The sequence below is a fragment of the Puma concolor genome, chromosome D1, assembly GCF_028749965.1.
Source record: "Puma concolor isolate L17-30 chromosome D1, mPumCon1.1.hap2, whole genome shotgun sequence".
Classification (NCBI taxonomy): Eukaryota; Metazoa; Chordata; class Mammalia; order Carnivora; family Felidae; genus Puma; species Puma concolor.
In genome coordinates this window covers 78196773-78215652 of record NC_141676.1, presented here as the reverse complement: position 1 = coordinate 78215652, position 18880 = coordinate 78196773, and positions in this window count along the sequence as shown.

Here is an 18880-nt window from a genome sequence, read left to right as displayed (position 1 = left end):
GATATTGAACTTGGCATAGGGACAACACAACCTGCTAGCGTTAGGGCCATGGAGCTGACTAAATGGTGCCCTGAGCCCCCTGAAAATAATATCAAGTAGGCTGAATTATATAGCTTTATGTCCAGTCTTTAGGACTCATTTTGCCGATCTCACTCTCCCTCTCCCACTCCTCTCTGTCTCTCTCCCATTTAAAAGGGACGTTTCTGCTTTCTCTCTGTGCTGGTAGTTTCAGTATCAAAATTATATTCTTTCAAAATTATTGGAACAGGCTTTGCAGGTTTTTTACCTGAGGGAAAGGAGCTGTTACTTTTCATACAAAGGCAGCCACAGAAGCCAAACCATGGGAAGACTTTTCACAACTGGCCTTACTTATTCTAAAACTCTTGTTGGAACAGATGACTCTGCTTCTAAACTCAGAAATTAAGTGAAAGGAGAGAGCCTCATATTTTACATGTTAATCTCCATCTTTCTATTACTTTCAGTCTGTGCAGAGTTCTAACATTGGCGGATGGTGGAGTAAGTGGGACCCAAAATGATATAATTTCAGGAACAGATGTAATTTTCAACCCCTGTCAAGATATCTGAGATCTTACCTTGAGAGATTCATTCTTTTGGGTCTCTCTTCAAGACTCCCATATAGAAGTGTAAACACCATTGGAAGGTATGGTATTTTAAGCCTTATACTTTTTTGCACTTAAAACACCTTGAGTCAATGTCAGTCCATAACTGAGGGATAATTCGTTGACAACTGGCTAAAAGCGAAATAATAGGAAAAGCAGTGATTCTCAGAATCAGTTTGCCAGGGAATGGTGCTAAAACAAAACAAAACAAAACAAAACAAAACAAAACAAAACAAAACAAAACACAGCAAACAAAGCAAGGACAGCCTTTGACAAGCTCACACCTTTTGGGTCCTCTATATGTAGATATTCAGCATCCCATTGCAAGAGGCTTTGGCACATCCAATTGTAGGACACACATTATAGGCTGTGTTAAAAATTAACAGTAGTGAATATTAGTCTCTAATAATAGGCAGACTAGTATACATGTTAGAATGTGGAATACCTTATTTTTCAGCAACAAGTGAAAATATGATCACAAAGTTGGATGTGTAGTCATCTCTCAAGTAGATGAGGGATATTTTTGTTTTTGTTAGCTAATTGCCCATTTGGATATTTGTGGCCCCTCCCCCTTTCTTGGAGAGATCGGAAGTCTTCCCTGGACAGGATGAGAAGGAAAGAAAACCTCTTCTCAGAGGAGAGTATGTGGCCCCAGACTATGGCTGCTCAACTTGGCCTAAGAACACACCAGCCAGGCTACAGGGGAATGTCCTACTGTGTCCACAAATAAGAAGTGGCCAGAAGTAGAAGTTGGGAGAAAAGTTCAGACAGAGAAGATGAGAGTGAGAGGAGCAGATTGTCATCAATGAGTTTTGGGGACAAATGATAGGAATTGAGGGTTGGGCCCTGGCGTTGGAACTTTACATATTCCTGCTGCCCATTGCTTGGTTGGCTAGATCTGTTCATTGGGCCTGGGTTGGGATGAGTCTATTCTTGTCTATTGTCTATTTTCTATTTTCCGTGTGTGTGTGTGTGTGTGTGTGTGTGTGTGTGTTTTGAGTACTTCCTATGGGGCAGGCTCCATGCTAGTCCTTATGAATATAAACACTACCACCAATAATGCTTACTATTAAGCACCATGATAAGCACTTTGCACACATTAGTCATTTTTTCCTCACAAATATCCCAGTAGGTGAATGTTATCTTTATTTTATATATGAAGAAACAAGTTTAATGTTGTCAGGAAACATGCCCAAGGTTATATGGGATTTAAATGGTAGAGATGGGAATGGAAAAAACTCAATTTTTTCTCTTTCTCTAAAATTTATAGTCTTAGCTACTATACTTTAGAGCTGGCTATATCCTTAACCTGTTGCTAAATATTAATGAAAACAAGGACTTCAAGAATTTCCATAGCATCACTGGGTAATTAAAATTAAGTACATTGGCTTATTGGATACTGAGGAATCCCTAGAAGCAAAGAAAAAATTACTCATTCTTTGGCTTTGCCTATACTCACTCCATCCTTCTGTCCACTGTGCTGTGTGGATAAGGGAATATAGGGTATGTGGTAAACAACTGAACTCAGAAACCTCTTACAAAGATAAGCTCCTTTGAAGAATTACACAGAACACAATGAAAGAAGTTTTGGAGAAGAAATGATGAGATAAAGAAAAAGTTCCTGGTCCAAGGCCCTATTCTTGGTGCTGTGTGAGATGGATAAATATCTCATGTCACTGCTGCCCTCCAGGAACTTAAAAACCTGTTGGCAATGGCACCCCAAAACATGGTCCTACTTATAGGACCAGGAAAGAGTTACATAATAAAACTTATAAGAGGTGCCACTACACAGTTTCACTGATAAGTAACTGTTACCGACCACGTGTAGTATGAAGAACTGTAAAGACTGACAAGACAGCTTTCATGAAGGGAGGAAAATACTCTTAACTAGTCCTTGAAAGATAGACAGGTTCGGGCTAAGTGGTGAGGCCAAGGCAATGGGAATGAAATGGGCAAAGGCATGAGAAAAAAAATATAGGACATGAGCAATCCAGTCTGGTGCAGAGACCTGGTGGCAGATGAGGCTGGAAAAGTGGACTGGAGCAGAGTGTGTCAGACCAGGCTGCTAGGTGGTAAGAAGAAATCTAAAACCCTCCTTCCAAATTTCCAATATACGACTCTTTCCAAGCTTCAAAGCTGGCCGTTCTTCCCTCTTTCTTTATCCTACAGTTCAAGACACACTTGTCCAATTGATGCTTATAAATATTAGAGATGGCTCTGGGCTTGCAAAGCCATGGGCATTTGGGATGCCTGGCCTTGAGGAAGGGATGGTTGTGAGGAAAGTAGTGGGGCAGATGCAGTAGGTGGCGCCCTCCAACCAAGACAGGAGGAGCCAGCACTAGGTGACCAGGCAAGGTCAGACTCCCGCTCCACCCTTCCTTAAATCTGAAGTAAGGAGCTTCCCAACTGGATAAAAGTATCATCATGCCTTTGTTCGAGTATTTCTTACAACTTTAATTTTAACTCTTTAACTCTTTTGTGACATTTTGAGGGGTAGGGGCTGGGAAATTTATTTCTTAAAGATATGATTAAAGCTCATTTTGGCAGATGGAATTGAGAGTTGCATTAAGAGCTCTTAATATTCTGCCCGGATGTCAAGTAGATGGTAGTGTTTCAAAGAAAAACAACTTGCATGCCTATTGAAGGTCTATTTTATTTCTTTTCCAGGGCTTAGGTTTTGCGTGATATTGCTAAACTTTATGGCAATAAATAAATTAATTAATAAACAATAAATAATTGCAGCCCTTTCTCAGAAGTGTGAAGAAAAGTCTATTTCTATTGGAGATGAATATTAGGAATATTTAGAATAGAAAGTTCAGTGTTGGTGGGACGTGAGGTGTTTTCACTGGTTGCTATTGTAACATATATTCTATGGCTTGGTCCTTGGCCCAATGGAAGAAGAGTGCTGGGCTCAGGACTTGACTCAGAATAGGGACTCAGAAAATAGTGAGTTGAGCATCCACTTTCTCCATATTTTGTGTTGAAGAAAGATATTTTATATTTGCTCACTTTTCCTTTACTTTCTATTCCCCTGAAGCCTGCAGCAAAAATATTGAGGGCGAAGTGGAAGCATAAAGTCCCACCTAGGGCAGCCTTGTGACATTTTGTTTTTTAGAACCAGCTGATTCCCTTTCCCTTCCCATTTTCCTATTCTTCTTGCAAATGCTGTGAGGCTCCCTGGTGATGATGGCCCCGCACTCTTCCATTCCACCCAGATCTGTTGCCTCATCATCCTCTTTCTCCATGAAAACAACCTCGTTTCATGCCCATGATAACCTAACATTTGTTCTTCTAGTACTGTTGTGACTTCAAAATTTTTTAAAGTTCATAATTACATTTTTACTTGTGCAACCAATTCTAGATTTGGGTCAAGTTTAAACTATGTTCACTGTGTTCAAGACCCCTTGCTTGTTAATATGAAGAAATGGCCTTTTCAGTGTTTGTAACGTTTAAGAGCTAAAAGTGTTAATCATTCCTTTCTCCCAATTACATTTTAACATTATGCTTGCTTTAACAAAGGGAGTGAAGAATTTTAGGCACATGTCAGGCTAGTGAAGGAGATGATTTGGGGGTAGGTAGGTCGTTTAGTTCTGTCAAATCACACTGTCTTTGAGAAGAGTTATATATAGCAACCAAATCCCTTGGGACCCTTCTTCTGCAGCCCTGTGATCTGCCAGTATGTAGTGTGGCATACCCAGATAGAAATAATCCTGCTGAAGCAAAATTCTGGAAGGGCTATTGCTAATGTTTACTCTAATCACCAGAATCTTGCTTATGATTATCCATTGGGCACATCCAGTCCAGCTCCTTTATCCCTCACAGTATTTGTGGGGGAGTTTCACATCGGTTGTTATAATGAACACAGAAAGGATTAAATGAGGATAATTAAACACATATCAAAGAATGTACTACGTCCAAGTTCTGAATAGTTAACAAGTAAATGCCCACGTGCACATGCGCACATGAAACGACAAATAGTATATACTCAAGCAATCACAGGATCTTAACTCATCAGGGAACTGGTAAAAGATTTAGCCAGGAATGCCCAAGAGAAATGTCTATGCTCAATCCACATATAGGTCTCCATCTTTCCTCCCACTTTTTGTCAAATTCTAGGACATGATTTTATTATCATCTATGTGACATGCTGTTCCATGTTTCTAATAGGTCTGTCTTGGAACAGTGACTTCTCGAATCAGAGTTCTTAGACTACGGAGATTTCTTAGGCTCTCTGTTTGCAGCTGGTTGGAGTTCACACTTTAAGATGAGTTTCTGTCAGCTGTGTTTCTTTAGCTCTAATTACCCCTCTCCCTAAGTACTACTGCAGACTCTGTGTAAGGCTGGAAATTGTGGTTAATTTTTTTTTTTTTCAGTCAGCTCACAGCATTGGTCACCTAAGAATGACTTAACTCCTATGCCTCACGTTTTAATATTTTTCAGCCCTCTCACTTAGTGGAGGCAGTGTGTATAGTTATATATATATAATATATATATATAAAACTCTGGCTTTTAATTGAGGAGAAAACAACATCCAAGTAGAACGACCCAGCAGTCTTTGTCGTCATGAAAAGTGTCATTAACTTTAGGCTAATTCCTCGATCTTCTTGGTGTAGGTGGAGGTCTTTAACCATTTTTTGTCCATTCGGTTATGCAACCCTAGAAAGGATCTTTCTTCACCCTTGGGTACTCGTTCTCATTCTTGTCTTGGGGCCACAACAGAAGCAGTGCCTGTGGCACACTCTGATGAATGCTGTAGTCCTTTTTCTAAAGGGAAACCAGCACAAAGAAAACAGGCAGTGTTGCTAAAAGCAATCAGCTGTGAATAGTTGGGTAGGTCAGAGAGAGGAGAACAGCTTTTTCCCATAGAAAGAACGCAAGGCCTGAGAATATTCCATCCTTTATAAACCCTTCACTAGCTTAGTGGCTGGTTGCTAGGTATCCTGGTAATAGAACTCAGTGAGGTTTCAGACTTACCTCATCTCCACATATAACCGAGCTGCACCAGTTAGCTAGCTTTGTCTCTCTGAAGACAGTGGTTGAAACTAAAGTGGTCAGGACGGTTTTGGGTTGGAGGCTAATTTCTGGACTGAATTAGGGATCACAGAGACTTAGAAGGACTGAGGACAGGTTATAGTTTTGGCTGAATGTCTTTATCCTTTGAGTACAATTGTTAAAGAAATGCCATGATTCAAGTTGATGTGAAGATGTGTGTGTGTGTACGTGTATGTCTGTTAGTCTGTGACTGTCCGTGTATGTCTATGTGTATCTGTGTTCACATGGCTCTTTTATCAGCTATCAGAGCCTTACCGTGATTCCCTGCCTTCTTTCCCCCAACAATTATCATGCTGTATTGAATTGACTGGAAATGATGGATGGCAAGGTTTTATTTTATTATTACTATAAATCAGTAGTACCAGAATATGTTGCCTTGGTAGGTCTGGGCATTTTAGTCTTTGAGTTCCCTAAAAGTCAGAGGTGTTTTTTTTTTTTAAGGGTACATATCTCCCTCTCCCTCTCCCTCCCTCTGCCCCTCTCTCCCCCTTGTGTGAGTGCTGGCTCTCTTAAAAAAAAAAAAAAAAAAAAAAAAGGAAAAAAAAAGGTGTATTGACTCTGGGTCCTGAGATTGCTTTCCTGCTTAGGAGAAGGATAGATGAGGGAGAATACTTTTAAAAGCCCTCTTCTAGAAATGTTTCTCCAGGTTACTGCCTGTATGAATTGCTTGGACATTTGGGTTCTTTTTATAGGGAAGTTTTTCTTCATTGGAGTGAAGGAAGTTAAAATGCCCTGAGAACTGAGGCTGCTTTGTGCAGCACTTAACACAACAGCACAAAGTTGCTCAGGATGCATTTGCTGACTAAGTGATTGAAAAGTCAGCCCTAATCTGCTGCCCGACTCCTTTCTCTATTAATGAAAACAAATGTAATCCTGGCACACAAACTGTAATCTGGAAATGGGTTTTAGAAATCCACTCCACTGAATAAATGGGCCATTAAAGCCCATCATTATCAAGGTTAAGAAAGTACATTAGAGATGGAGGCGGGAGATGAAGGGGAGGGGGAGAAGTATTTAACTATTTCAAGATATTGATAGCAAAAAAAAAAGTTTGCCTCTATGTTATGATCTGTCTAATATTCTTACCGACAGCCTAAAACCTCATAATGTCTGGAAACTGTCAAGAACTGTGAAGGGTTGAGATTGTACCCCACTTGTAAGCTAATACATTAGCCTGCTACAGCTGCATGGATCCTGGCAGAAGACACAAGACTCCTGGGTCAGAGACAGATAACTGTGTTACTCAGAGAAGGAGGAGAGTATCAAAATTTTTCTGTGGCAGTTCACTGAGCCCCAGTTCCTACAAAGTGCCACAAAAAGGACCGGGTGACACCTGCACTTGCAGTAGGTTGCATGGCAGGAGAGGAACCCTGAGCTTGGGGATCCCAAATCCACTACAATGGACAGTAAGTAGCTCAGTCCTTTCCTCTGGAAGGAACACTCTGTCTCCCAAGGTACTTTCTCTACAAATATCCTTGATAAGATAGTCCAAAACAAAGGAAGTCATTGCCTCTACTCATGAGATGTTCAGAAACATGAGAGTCCCATGGAGACACTGTCTTGAAAGAATGTGGTACCCATGCCCAACGCGTGTTCTCTCTCTTCCACTGCTATTTCTAGACCACCTTCTTAATTGGAATACAATTGTTCTCACTACCTCCAGTTTCTGCTCTCAAGCTGGGTTTGGAATTACACTGGGTATCTTTATTTTCCTTGAGTCGGAACCAGTAAGGATTCCTAGGGATCTTTGCAACCAAGAAAGATGACTAATCAAGTAGGTCACTGGTACGAGGAAGTAATTTTTTCTGGGGTAAATAGTGACATATGATTGACCTAGGTACAAGGAGGAGTGAATAAAAAGGAGAGGAAAGGATATAGTGTGTGTGGGGGGGGGGGGGGCTGGACAAATGAACGATAAGAGGAAAGAGAGAGGAAGACCAAAGACTCCCACTTTCCCTTCTAATAAAAGGCTGTGTATTGTGGGGAAGGAGAAATACAGTGAACAGTTATCTGACAGAGATTGGCAACCACTGTTTATGACAAGCAAGCTGAGAGCAGGGGGGAAAAAAGAGAGAGAAGGAGACAAAAAAAGGAGAAGGAGAATATCTAACTTTGTTAATTAAGATTTTTCCTTGAGTATTTCTATTTGACATTTCCAACAGACCCAGGGACAGTTATTTAGCATCTATTTATGAAAAGTAAAGCAATGAGTCATAGAATACTGGTAAGGCTAAGGCCCCAGAGGAAACTGTGTGGGTAGCAGAGAAATCAAGCTTTCATATATTGAACTAGCTGCAAAAGATAAAGATACTTGAGAAAAAGTCCCTCTATTTAGTATAGCGAACAATTCAAGGGAAACTTGAAGAAAACACATTGTGTGAGTAAAAGGTGAATGTTTGATGGTTACAACTTACAAGGAAACTTAAATTAATCCCAGAGTTTTGTATAGGTAGGACTCTATCAGCACCAGCTGACTTTGATTGTGAATGGTACCTGTATCCAGAAGGCATCGTCTTGATTGAACTTCTTAATTCTCTCAACATCCATCCAAGGCTTTAGTGAACCTCTTTAGCAGCAGAGGAAACACTGGCACAGAAGTTAAACAATTTTCTCATCAGTGGACCAAAAACATGAGCCGAGTCACTGGACTCTGAGCCCAGATTTTGACCCACAATGTTAAACTTCAATGGAAACTAATAAAGTAGAAAAGGAAGAAAACATGTTATTTCTTCCTCTCTCTTTGCTCAAAGTTGACCCTCCTCTCTAAGGTAGTGGGAGAGCACATAACAGGTAGCTGATTTCCCACAAACCCACAGAACGCTCCATACATGGAACGGCAGCAAAGGCAAACGGACAAATGAGTGAAAGGGATGTGCTCTTCAAATGGGTAGAGATGAGCAGCCCACCCTTGGGATCTTTCTTCCAGAAGGACCTCGGTTTGTAAAAGGTAGAGAAAAAGCTTTCCACAGTAGCTGCCCTTAACAATATTTTTGGGTTCTTACAATCTAAATTTTTTCAAGTAGCTGAAAGTCCTTACAAAGTACAGTGGTCTCTCTTATCATCATTCAAGTGATTCAGCCTGCTGTACTGGAAATTTGTTGAGCTTGAGACCCAGATTCCCTGAAAAATAGTTATGTGTTCTTGTACAAATCCTGGAATCCATGGAGAGGATGAGATAATGGAAAGAGAGTGTCAAGTCCTAGATGAATGAAAATAATCATTGTTATTATCTAAGCAGCATCCCAAATCCATCTTTCTTTCCTAAGGAGATGATGACTTATATGAGCCCTGTCCAGAAAAGAAATTCTAGCTAATTTTCTTTTTATCTCCAACCACCAACATCCCACCGCTGGTCTTATCTAGCACGATGCCATTCCTCTTGTCTTTTTGCTCCTCTTCTTTCCTATTTCCGTTTGTAGAGCAAAAATACTACTTCTAATCTTGTGTAGATTTCGTTTCAATGATTATTCCACTCTGTGTGTTTTCTAAGCAATGATCCTGTAAATATCGGCTGTCATAGAGTGGAAATCTCTCAAGGGCATGGAATCTGTAACTGTGAGCTGTGTCTACAAAAGTGACAAACACAAATAGGTGTTGGAAAATACTTTGTGATACCTTGAAAGCAAGGTTGGTGAGGATGATAATGACAACGTCCTTCAGAGTTTATGAATAGTAAGGAGAGCAGTAAATTTGTTCCCAAAAGCCTTCAGAAAAAGCTTCAGACACAGTCAGAATTATAGAGAGAAAGCAAAAATAGTAGAAAGAGAAAGGAAGAAGAAAGAAAGAAAAGAAAGAAAGGAAGAAAGGAAGAAAGAAAGAGAAGGAAGAAAGAAAAGGAAGGAAGGAGAAAGAAAAAGAAAGAAGAAAGAAAGAAGAAAGAAAGAAAGAAAGAAAGAAAGAAAAAGAAAGAAAGAAAGAAAGAAAGAAAGAAAGAAAGAAAGAAAGAAAGAAAGAAAGAAAGAAAGAAAGAAAGAAAGAAAAGGAAGAATGCCAGACTTGCCCTTTTTAGTGTATGGAGAGCATTTCCACTTATACATTGCATCATTATGTGAAATTCAACATGCTTGAAACCAGACTCTCTATTTTCCCTCTCAAAGCAGCCCTCCTGATCAGCATCCCTATTTCAGATTTACTCTAATAGCTTTCTAAGCTCAAAACCCCTGAGTCATTTATTACCGCCGCCTCTTCCATACACTCATATCCAATCAGTAATCAAGTCCTGTTGTTTCTGCCTTCAAAATAACTTCCATATCTTTCCCTTTCTGTTACCATGGATACCAGTGAATCTCTTTTTTTGCTTCATGCCTGGACCACTGCTGTAACTTCCTCAGTCTCTCGGCTCCAATCTACCCTGCATACAGCTGCTATGGAATAATTTCTTTTGTCATGTCACAGTGCTGTCCGAAAACCTTCGGTGGCTGCTCTCTTCTTTATAGTCCAAATTCTTTAAAGTAACTTGCAAGGTCTTCCATATTCTGACCCTATGTAAAGGATCCCTGCTACTGTGCAAAATTGAGACGGCGCCCCCTGTGGGCTACTTGGAGGGTGAAGCAAGTCTTTGCGTGAACTGTAAAGGGTGGTTGCATCCTCAGGGTGCATCCTCTCCTCTGTGGGGTACACAGTGTCCTTGTGGGGCAGAGCACAGGCTGTTTTCCAGCCTCCAACCACTCGGAGGCCCTTGCAGGTCACAACCTCTACAGCCATTGGCAGGGTCCTGCAGCCTACCTGTTCAACCTCCTTTCTCTTTGCTCCTAAGCTCAGGCCTCCTCTCAGACAACTTTGCTTTCCTTGAACATGCTGTTCTTCATTTTACCAGTGTACCTTGAGTCATCTTTTTTGCATTTCTTGAAATGTACTTCTTCCTCATAGCTGGATAACGCCTGCTTGCCCTTCAAAAATTGCTTTCCATGTTACTGCTCTAGAAAGCTTTTTCTAACTCCATAGTTGAAAAAACTGACTTTCTTAGTTCCCATCACACTATGAATACTCGGTAGTAGTATCAACGGGTCGGATTTGATAACTTACCACTTAGATGGGCCAAAGTATGTACTTTTCAATTTTTTTTTGGTAACTGACTTCATGTTGCTCTGGTGTCTTCATCTCTGGCAATGCTGGAAAACCTTAAACTTGCCCCTTTCAAGGTAACTCTATCTCTTTTGGATAACCAGAAGCTGCAAAGGTTCTCTCTCTCAAGAGACTTGATGGAGTCTGAGTGGGGGAATATTTGCATGGACTAGAGGTGAAGAATCATTTAAATGTTGTCCTCCTTTACTTCCTTCTGGGCCTCTGCTTTAGCATCTCGCACCTGGTCTTTGGGAGTCAGCCTCTATTCACATTAAAACTGCTGTGGAGCATCAGCAGTTATGACTCAGTTTGGTTCTTCCAGGATGGACGGCACAGAGTGCTTGCTGCCAAAGAGCCTGGCCGTTGCCTCCTGTCAATGAGGCCCATCTTGACTCTTGTTACTGCTTCAGCTCCCCGGTGACTCTGTTCCATCCCCTGCTCGGCCTATCTTTGCCTCTAGCAAGTTCACAGCCAGCACTTATGGTCCACATTCCGTGAGGCATCCAGAAGTTTCTGGGTTCCTTCCAAACAATATAAGCACCGCACCAGATGTGCCATACCAGAGTCAGGCATGCCGTCCTCGGATCCCCTCTGCAGATGCTTCCTCCACTCTTCCCTGCTTTACTGCTGCAAGGCCAGCTTGGACAGCTTGGGGAACAGGGCGCTGGCACCAATGTTCTTGATTTCCACATCAACAAGTCATGGGTTATCGTGGCAATCTCTATTCTGGCAACATCTTCCTCTCTCCACACACACCTGGCTGCTGTACTGGGGATATACTCAGGAACCTCCTGTCATTCTCTCCACTCTCTGGTCTTTTTTAGATCTCCCTAACCGACCACTGTCCCTCAAGTCAGAAGTTCCTTCCACCTCCTTCTCATTGCTTAGGTGGGTGGCACCTTCCTTTCAATTGTAATCCCTACTATTTCTCTCTATCTAGAGTTTATAATAAAATTTTGTTTCAAATTTTCAAGTTTTGCTCCTAGTATGAAAAGCCAAGCTATTGAACTTTAGGAACACCTTTATTTCTGAGCAAACTCTGATTTTCATCCCTCCTGTTTTTCCATGGGCTTCAATATCCTCTCTTACAAAAGCTGAACAGTGGCTCCTTCTCTGCATTCTACTTATAACAACAAATTCCTCCCAGAGGTAACAACATATCTGGTTCCACATTCTCAGGCAGGGAATAGCACACCCACCGTGAAGAACATGGATGAGCATCAGTTTGGAAGCTTCTGGGTTCCTAAGCAACTGGGTCCTCCCCTAAGAGGTAGAATTTGCAGACTTATCAATGGGTCTTCATAGGGGTGAGGACTAGATGAATGCTATGTTGGTTTAGGTTGCCTTTAAATGAAAACAACTGTGTCGTTCTTATGGAGCTGGCCAGGAGTAGTGCTGGCTCCTGTGGCCCTCAGGGATTGGATGCTCATGCACAAGTAATAAGAGCAGTAGAATGATCAATTATTGAGCTCATACTGTATGCCAGGCTCTTTGAAGAGCTTTACATATTTTAATTTGTTTGATCCTAACCACGGCACTGTAAAGTAGCTTCTATTATTAACTTTGTTTTACAGATGAAGACACGGAGGTGCAGAGAGGTTAAGTGACTTAGGTCTAAGGTCACACAACTGGAAAGTAGCAGAGCTAGGATGTGAATTTCAGGTGCACCTGAAATTTACACTCGATCTTACATATGCAATTCAAACACAACTCTGCCTAAATTCAAACTGTTGTATTATAATCGAGTGGGATAAGTCTATTTTATGCTTCAGGCTTATAGTCTTCAGCATATCTAGAGGAGAACCCATTGACCAGAAGGAGAAAAACGTGTTTTAAGTGGCAGATATGCAAGGAGCATCCTAAAGGAAAGCCACCGCACACCCCCAGACAAAAAAATTCTTTCCTGGGAAAATTCACTACTACACAGTCATAGAAAATTTGCTTTCATAATCTGAATGGTTTTCCAGCTTTATTTAAAAAAAAACTTCTTTTTTCTCAAATAAAATCTTGCAAAGCAGTCTAGTAAAGTAAGACAGGTCAAAGTGAAGCCACAGAGGTGGAAACCACTACGAGGACTCAGAGTCTGAAATGCTCATCAGTCTACGTGTTGCCCAGTCCTCTTTTCAACTGCACCCACATCACTGAGGAACACATGGGCCCTATGGAGCTTTGGGCAATTTCATCATACCTTTTCTGTGCAGCAGGAACTTGGTTACATTCTACTACAAAATGTAAACAGTCCAAGCATCATTATTATTACTGTTGTTATTATTATTTTAGAGAGAGTGCATATGTGTGCAAGTTGGAGAGAGAGAAAATCTCAAGCAGGCTCCATGCCCAGTGTGAAGCCCATCATGGGGCTCGATTTCACAGCCCTGGGATCATGACCTTGGCTGAAATCAAGAGTTGGACACTCAACTGACTAAGCCACTCAGGCACTTCCAAAGTTCAAGTGTTATTTAAAAAAGAGGGCTCCTGGGGCTCCTGGGTGGCTCAGTTGATGAAGCGTCCGACTTCGGCTCAGGTTATGATCTCAAGGCTCATGAGTTCAGGCCCCATGTCAGGCTCTGTGCTGGCAGCTCAGAGCCTGGAGCCTGCTTTGGATTCTGTGTGTCTCTCTCTCTGCCCCTCCCCCTACTCGTGCTTTGTATGTCTGTCTCTCTCTCTTTCAAAAATAAGTAAACATTAAAAATTAAAAAATAAATAAATAGGGATGCCTGGATGGCTCAGTCAGTTGAGTGTCCGACTTCAGCTCAGGCCATGGTCTCACAGGTCCGTGAGTTCCAGCCCCACGTCGGGCTCTGTGCTGACTCACAGCCTGGAGCCTGCTTCAGATTCTGTGTCTCCCTCTGACCCTCCCCCACTGGTGCTCTGTCTCTCTCTGTCTCTCAAAAATAATAAACATTGAAAAAACATTAAAAATAAATAAATAGAAGAAAGGACTACTTTTCAAAATGTAGCCAGTGTGAAACTTGCTTTGTGGTGAGTTATTTGAACACACACACAACACAAGATGAACAACTATGAGGACAGCTGTTTGCTTACATGACCAGGTATGTGGATCAATTGTTTTGGGAAAAAAAGAAAGAAAAAAACATTGTTTTTATTATCTCATTTTCATATATTCACCACATACTGATACGTTCAATTTTCTGAACTAAAATTTTGGTCTGGTACATTGTCTGATAATGGAAAAGAGTATTTCAAAGCCTAGACTGTCTATATAGCTTATTATATATGGTTGGCAGTTTATATATGGAGGCAGAAAGATCGAGTTTTGAATCTTGATTTCATATTTGAGGATTTAGGGCAAATTACTTGATTTCCCTATGCCTCAGTTTTCTCAACTAAAATAAGGAAAAAAAAAAAAAAAGTTAGAGAGGGAGGGAGCCAAACCATAAGAGACTCTTAAAAACTGAGAACAAACTGAGGGTTGATAGGGGGTGGGAGGAAGGGGAGGGTGGGTGATGGGCATTGAGGAGGGCACCTGTTGGGATGAGCACTGGGTGTTGTATGGAAAGCAATTTGACAATAAATTTCATATTAAAAAAATAAAATATGGGATAACTATAGTACTTACATCTTTTAAAAATGTTCTAAGTAAAATGAAATCACAAAGGTAAAGTGGCATAGTACCCAGCCCATAGTAAGTATTAGCTATTATTATTATTATTATTAATTATTACTAGGCTGGCAAAAATAATATCTTTGTCTTGGTGTCACTTTTCAACTATGGCCAGCTCTCAATAAGCAATGAGTAAAGAACAATTCATGCATGCATGTATTAAAATATACTGGTTTCACTGATTGGTGCCAGGCACTGTTAGATATTAGGTGTACAAGGTCAATAAGGCCCATCGTCTATCCTCAAAGAGTGTACGTTCTAATGGCAGAGCCAGAGAAGACCACTATTAATGGAGCTGTGAAGGACATAGTGCTATCAGTTTACACAGGGTACAATGTTAAAGGATATAACGAGGACACATAAATGCAACTGTCATTAGAACAGGTTTTAAAGAGGCTAAGATTTGAAGAATGCATTGGTGAATTATGGACAAAAGGAACAACATGTCCAAAGGAAGAAAGATAAGAAATAGCTTGACGTATTATTGAATTCGTAGTAATTTCTTATGTCCCAACCAAAAGGTCCATAGAGAGAGGATGAGTTAGGGAGTTTGGCTAGTGCCAGACTTTGTAGGGTGTTGCATGCTAAGAAAAAGATTTGAAAAAAAAAAAAAAAATGAAGAGTTACTATGGAAGTTTAATCAAGAGAAGTGATATTATCAGCTTTGCATTTTAGAAAGGTCACTCTGGTATGGAGAATGAATTGTAATGGAATAAAATGAAAATCAGATGACTAATTAGGAAATTGTTAGGAAAAGAGTTAGGAAACTATTATTATAATCAAGCATAAAGTGAAAGAGCACAAACTAAGGACTGACAGTACATATAGATAGGGGCAGATTTAAGAGATATTTAGGAGGTAGAATCTACTAAACTTGGCTAAGCAGTTGGATTGTGGCAAAGGTGGTGATGGGTGAAGGGGAATATGGCCAACAGTTATTTTCTTCTACTTTGGGTGACTGAGTTAGAAAGACCGATATTTATCAAGGTTGCAACTGTAAGAAAATGTGCAGATCTGGTAAGGAAAGATTGATTGGATGTAATGACTTGGAAGCCCTTTGGGGTTTCCAGGAGTAACTGTCTCATAAGAAATTACGTATGTAGATCTCAAGCTTGGCCAAGAGATACAAGCCAAAGAAATATGTTTGGAGTCAATAATACACACATAATTAAGAATTGAAACTGTATGTAGGTGCATTCTTCAAGGAGAATACATGGCGTGGGAAAGCTAAGGTAATAACAGAGCTCTGGAGGACAAAACATTTAAGAATTAATTAGTGATTGCAGAATCTACAAGGAGATTGGGAAGAAGCAGCAAGAACGGTAAGAGGGAAACCAGGTGAGAACTGGGTTACAGAATCCAAAGGAGAAAGTAAAGTCATTACATAAAAAATAAAGTAGCCCAGAGCATCAAATGTCACGGAGGTCAAGTAAGAGAAAACTTTTGGAATGTCCACTGGAACTGGAAACTAAAGGAAGTCACTGACATTTTGGGGGGAAGGTAGAGTCATTGGAAGAGCTGAAGGAGAAATTGAATGACAAATAATGTGGCTGTAAAGGAAAGAAGAGGTGGAATGGGAGCTTATGGAAAAAAGGGCTTGAGGTTAAGGAACGGATTTTTTTTAGTGGCTTAAACACCCACTTATTATCTCATATTTATCATACAGATATGTATATGAGAAGTCTGTCATGACTTAGCTGGGTTTCCTCCTCAGGGTCTCCCAAGGCTAAAATCAAGGTGTCAGGTTGGCTCTTATGGGGAGAATCTAAGGAAGAATCTACTTCCAAGTTCTTTTAGGTTGTTAGAATTAAGTTCCTTATGGTTATAGCCCCTGAATTCCTCACCATGTGGTCCCCTGCATCTTCAAAGCCACAGTGAAATGAATCCTTTCATGCTGCAAATCTTTCTTTTTCTTTTTTTTCTTTTCTTTTCTTTTCTTTTCTTTTCTTTTCTTTTCTTTTCTTTTCTTTTCTTTTCTTTTCTTTCCTTTCCTTTCCTTTCCTTTCCTTTCCTTTCCTTTCCTTTTCGTTTCTTTTCTTTTTTTTTAGCTACTAGCTTGTATTTAAAAAAAATTTAGGGGAACCTGGGTGGCTCAGTCAGTTAAGCATCCAACTCTGGCTCAGGTCATGATCTCATCGTTCATGGGTTCAAGTCCCGCATTGGGCTCTGTGCTTACATCTCGGAGCCTGAAGCCTGCTTCAGATTTTGTGTCTCCCCCCTCTCTCTCTCTGTTCCTCTCCATTTGTGCTCTTTCTCAAAAACAAATAAACTTAAAAAATTAAAAAAGAATTTTTTAATTGTCGTAAAACACACATAACATAAAATTTGCCATCTTAACCATTTTAAGTATACAATCCAGTAGTGTTAGGTATATTCACATTGTTGTGCAACCAATATTCAGAACTTCTTCATCTTGCAAAACTGAAACTCTCTACCTTTTTAAGTAACAACTCTCCATTTCTCTCTCCTCAGTCCTTGGAAACCACCATTCTACTTTCTGTTTCTATGAATTTGACTACTCTAGGTACCTCATATAAGTGGAATCAACAGTATTTGTCTTCTTGTGATGGCCTATTTCACTTAGTATAATGTCCTTAAGGTTCATCCATGTTATAGCATATGTCAGAATTTCATGGGGAAGGGAATTTTCAAGATGGAAAATACGAGAAAACGATGGACAGAGCAGGCCACAGTTAAGATTGGAGAAATTCTGCTTAAATTCCAACCATCTGAGGGCCATTTATTTGATCCTCAAGATCTTTTGTTCTTTCCATCTCTCAGGTAAAAAACAAATATACCTGGAGATAAGTAGGACTTTAAACATCCAAAGATTGGGGCTCCTGGGTGGCTCAGTTGGTTGAGCCTCCAACTTCGGCTCAGGTCATGATCTCGCGGTTTGTGAGCCAGAGCCCCGTGTTGGGCTCTGTGCTGACAGCTCAGAGCCTGGAGCCTGCTTCGGATTCTGTGTCTCCTTCTCTCTCTGCCCCTCCCCATTTGTGCTCTGTCTCTCTGTCTCTCAAAAATAAATAAATGTAAAAAAAAAATGTTTTTTAAACATCCAAGGATTGATTAGTTTTGATTGGTCAAACTCTAGGACCTATATGAACAGGGAAGGCAGGTAGGTACCTGGAAAGGGGAAATAAAGAGTGCAGGAGTGAATGAAGAAGAGGTGAAGGCTGGCGAAAAGGACAAGAGTCAGACTGGTGGTCAGAAGCCATCCTTCTTAAGAAACCTACAAAAGTCATATAGATTGTCTTAGAATGCAATTTACAACCTTACTGAAGAAGATTTTCAGTTTCATTTTTTTTTTTAAATTTTAGTTTAGTTGGTTACCAATACTGTTTGCGTTTAGAGAAGACACTCATGATAAGGGGAGAGAGCCTAGAAAGAGCCCAGGGGGAGTGGGAAATCAGGCTGAAACTAAGACTTCTGTGGAGAAATTTTTCTCCAGGCATGTCAGTTACACCTGGAGAATTGGGAATGACTGTGTTGGAAAGCTAGGGTAGCACTTAGAATCATTTCCCTCTTCCCATCTTCACTGAACTATCCAGTTCAAGCATTATTATTTCTCACCTGAAATATGCAATTGGCCTGACTGGTCTTTTTCTTTTTCTTTTCTTAAAGTTTTTATTTAAACTCCAGTTAGTTAACATAGAGTGTAATATTAGTTTCAGGGGTACAATATAGTGACTCAACACTTCCATACAACACCCGGTGCTCAGCATGACAATGCCCTCTTTAATCCCCGTCCTGTATTTCTCCCATTCCCCCCCCACCCACTGTCCCTCTAGTGACCATTAGTTTGTTCTCTATAGTTAAGAGTTGGCTGGGGCGCCTGGGTGGCTTAGTCGATTGAGAGTCCAGCTCTTGATTTTGGCTCAGGTCATGACCAATGGCTTGTGGGGTCAAGCCCCCTCAGTGTGGAGCCTGCTTAAGATTCTCTCTCCCTCTCCCTCTGTCCCTCCCTCCGTCTCACTAAAAGAAAGAAAGAAAGGACTCTGTTTCTTCATTGGTGTCTCCTTTTTTTTTTTTTTTTGTCTTTCCTTGTTTGTTTTGTTTCCTAAATTCCACATATAAGTGAAATCATATGGTATTTGTCTTCCTCTGATAGACTTATTTTGCTTAGCCTAATACTCTCTGGATCCATCCATGTCGTTGCAAATGTTAAGATTTCATTCTTTTTTATGGCTGAGTAACATTCCATTGTGTATATACACCACTTCTCCTTTATCCTTTCATCAGTCCATAGACATTTGAGATGTTTCCTTAATTTGGCTATTCTAGAAAATGCTGCTATAAACATTGGGGTGCATGTCTCCCTTTGAATTTTTATTTTTTGTATTCTTTGGATAATTAACACCTACTAGTGAGATTGCTGAATCATAGGGTAGTTCTATTTTTAACTTTTTGAGGAATCTCCATACTGTTTTCCAGACTGGCTGCCCCAGTTTGCATTCCCACCAGCAGTGCAAGAAGGTTCTTTCTTTCTCTGTATCCTCTCCAACACTTGTTGTTTCCA